The sequence below is a fragment of the Rutidosis leptorrhynchoides genome, chromosome 3, assembly GCF_046630445.1.
Source record: "Rutidosis leptorrhynchoides isolate AG116_Rl617_1_P2 chromosome 3, CSIRO_AGI_Rlap_v1, whole genome shotgun sequence".
NCBI classification, from domain to species: Eukaryota; Viridiplantae; Streptophyta; class Magnoliopsida; order Asterales; family Asteraceae; genus Rutidosis; species Rutidosis leptorrhynchoides.
Window position 1 is genome coordinate 121,190,509 of NC_092335.1, and position 4,142 is coordinate 121,194,650.

Genomic DNA, 4,142 nt, shown 5'->3' on the forward strand with positions numbered 1-4,142 from the left:
GAAAAACAAAAAAATTAGGTAGTACTAGTCAACCGAAAACACCGAAAAATATCAAAAAACAAGTAGGAAAGACTAGTGGTCAACCAGAAATCAAAACTGAACCTGAAACCATCGTCATTAAAGAAGAAATGGCTGAAGTAACACCTGATCCAAATGATCTACCGATGTGAAATACCAGAGAAACTGTTCCCCCTCTCGCACTTGCACCTATAAGAAGACCTGAAATTGAGGCTGAAAACTGGGAAGTCAAGGGGCAGTTTATGCACATGGTTCGTGAAAACCAATTCGATGGAAGACTTAATAATAATCCGATAGAACATTTAGAAGCTTTTGAAGATTTATGGGAACTGTACAAAAACAAAGATGTTTCTTCAGATGCATTTAAGTTAAGAACTTTTCCGTACTCGTTAATCGGAGACGCAAAAGCATGGTTGAAAGCATCAAAACCTGATTCTATCACAACTTTTAACGAATTAAGAGAAAAATTCATTACCTGATTATTCCCACCGGCAAAAGCCGAAAAACTTAGAACTGAAATCACCACTTTTAAACAAAAGTCGGATGAAACTCTTTATGATGCATGGGAAAGATAAAAAAGAATGTTACGAAATTGTCCGCAACACGGATTGCAAAAAGGGCAAATAGTTCAAACTTTTTATCGTGGTATTGATGAACATACTCGTGGTATATTAGATTCCTCCACTGGAGGAGTATTTATGTACAAATCACCAAATCAAGCGTATGACATGTTAGAAGACATGTCAGTTCATACTTTTGAATGGACACCGTCTAGCGATCAATTACCTAGAAGGACGGTGGCAAGCCTTGAAGAAAATGAAGACAACAACACAACTATAGCTTCACTGTCGAATCAATTCAAAAAGTTTGGAAGAGAAATAGAGAAACTAAATTCAACAGTTTTAGCATTACAAGTAGGATGTGAAATCTGTGGACAACCACATTTCACAAAAGATTGTGATATCAATGATCGGCCAATGAACTCAGTAGCACAAGTTAATTTTATGGCCAATCAAAGACAAGGAAATTTTCAAGGAGGAAATTCTAATTATCAACCTACAAACCCAGGATATCAAAACCCGAAGAATTTTGCTTTTCAAAGAAATGGACCACCTGGCTTTTTCAATAGAAACCAACCTCCATTTCCACCTCAACAAAATTTTCGAAAACAACCGTTACCTCAATTACCATATCAACAACAAAATCATAACAGGCAACCAGTATAGAAGAAATCTAACTTTGAAGAAGTTATGATGAATTTTGTCAAAATTCAATCAGAAACGAATGAGCAAGTGAAGAGACAACTTCATCAATCCCAAACGGAAAACGAGCAAGTACAAAGGAATCATCAAGCGTCAATTCAAAACCTTGAAAGAGATATGGGAAGAATATCCCAATTACTTGCTGAAAGGCAATCGGGCACTTTACCATCAAACACGCAACCAAACCCTAAGGGTAAGGAAACTCAAAATTCAAGTAATATTTCACAAGTTAATTCAATCACTACGCGAACTGGGTTAACCATTAACCCAGAGATTCCAAAGCCTCTCACTCCTATTCATGTTTCACAAGAAAACGAACCTGTGGTGGAAGAAAATACGATGCCAACCACAAGTGCACCAAAGACTCAAAATCAACCACCATTGAAGGTATACAAACCTCCAATTCCATATCCGATGTGACGACCCGAAAATTTCCGACCAAATTTAAACTTAATCTTTATATGTTTCCGACACGATAAGCAAAGTCTGTAATATTGAAGTCTCAAAAATTTTGAACTATGTTCATGTATTCATTTACCCTTTGACAAATTCCGATGATTCACGAACCAGTGTTTGTAAATATGTATATATATATATATATATATATGTGTGTGTGTGTGTGTGTGTGTGTAAGTATATATATAAATATTACTTGTGTATATATATATTGTTATATTAAATTTAATTGTTTAAAGTATATAATTAATAAATATATTTACTTAGTAAAAATTTATTATTTAAAACTGTTCTTATATATATAAAGAGCATATTGAATAAATATGATTTTGGACCTATTCTGTAAACGTCTGTATCACCCGGTTGACATTTCTTTAGTGTTCATAATGATATAGTACATATGTATGAAGATTTAAAATGAAGGTTGAACTGTAAATCGATTACGAAGATTTTAGGCTTCATGAAAATATTTTTACCTTTTTAAGATTAAATACTAGTACTCTGTACATATACATTGGAACATAAAATAAATAATTATCGAACATTTTTTATCAGGTTTCAAACAGTTAATGAGTGAAATAATTAAATATACTTAATCTAAAAATTTGGAATTTTTAGGAACACTTTTATATTTTAACTGTTTAGCAATGGACACGATTTAATATCCAAGAAAACTGTCGGTAGAATATCTGGCTGCACTGTTCCTCCTGCACGTTCTTTACATGATTGTGATTAAGTTTATTATTGTTAATTATTATTAAATTATTATTATTATTCAATCACTATTGTTGATTAATGAACTTATCTGTGCAATATATAGCTCATATGAATATGAATATGATACTTAACTTATACATACATGCATTTTCCATCCATCCAACAACTACAAGTGGGACTCCTACGTAAGTTTGTCTTTGTTTTATAGTCAATCAAACATATACCATCACATGCCTTATTACTAAACTATATTATAATTATTATTATTAACTATTATTAGTTTTATATTTATATATATATAGAGTGAGTTATGAGATAAGAGGAACCCACCACTAATCACAAATATCCCAACTTGTTGATTTCTGTTTCCATATGATCAAAATCATAACCAATACACCACCACTCACATATTATATATATTCATATACATATGCTTATAGACATGCACATATACATTAACACAAAACACTTATTTAAACTAACCCACTTCCACCTTGAACACCCGGCAACCATCGGCCACCCCACCATCACAACCGTTCACCACCATGAAAACCACCGCCACCACAAACCATCGTGAGCTATACATCACCACCACCTTAACCATCACCTTGATTCTTCGTTGAGTAACCAACAACATCACGCCATCATCTCAGTCTACCAAATCACCACGACCTCTGCTAGTTTTCACTGTTGTTTGCAGCTGTTTACTACGCCACCTTCCTATTTTTCTTTCTTCTGTTTAAAATTTTCTATTACAACCTTTGGAACAAACACAACAAACCACCAATGACTGGTTAAACCGCTGCTCAATTTTTTTTTTCAACGACTACATCATCTCCGCTACCTTTAATTACTGCTTCTATCCTTTTTACTTCATTGTAAACAATCCCAAATCACCACCATACACAACCCATAACCATTAAGAAACCGCCATGAATTTTTATGTTGCAATTACGTTTTTCTTTCTGTTTACTTTCAATTGGATAAACACAACTATAAATCCCTTGAAACCACCTGTTTATTGTTGCTACAGCTCCCTTCTATCCTGTTTCTAATACAATGAAGAAAATACGATGATAATGATGCATGATATTAAACGAAGAAGACGACCTACAGTATTTTTTTTTCTTTTCTTTTTCTTTCTTTCATTTTTCTGTTAACTGTTGTTGCTGCTACTCTATTCTATTAAGATGAGGACGATTAGATCATGGTGATGATGATGTGAACTTAGTTGTTTTCTATCAATTACACCACAACCGTCTCTAACAACTGCTGCAGCGGTTATTTTTTTTTTCTTTTCGATTGAAACTGTATGATGAGACAAGGAAGAATTGAAGACGACGGCCTCTTTTATTTTTTTTTCGTTTGCACTAACAATAAAAACAACCGGACCATTTTTGTTGGGCTCCAGAAACTAGCAGGACTATTGTTAATGGACTATTATATTGGGCTTATGAATCAATTTTACTTATTGGACTTATCAAATTGCTACTGGGCTACTTAATGTTGTTGGGCCGAATACACATATATAGACATGTGTATGAATTAAAAACAGAAATGAGAAGTAGAGCAGATAGTTGGACGTTTGGTAGGGGAACGAGAGGACGTGGGTTCGAGGCCGGGCTCTGACAATTTTTATTTAGGAAGCTTATTAAATCTCTTTGAAGGTAATCTCCTTTTAGATTATTA

The 4,142-nt window shown here is 33.7% G+C and overlaps 1 non-coding gene across 1 annotated transcript; it reads right to left on the reverse strand.

Moving 5' to 3' along the window:
• Positions 1 to 521: 521 nt before the first annotated feature.
• LOC139903747 (small nucleolar RNA R71) lies at positions 522 to 628 on the reverse strand. The gene has a single exon (XR_011778542.1). It is a non-coding gene; the product is annotated as a small nucleolar RNA R71 (small nucleolar RNA).
• Between the last annotated feature and the right edge of the window lie 3,514 nt (positions 629 to 4,142).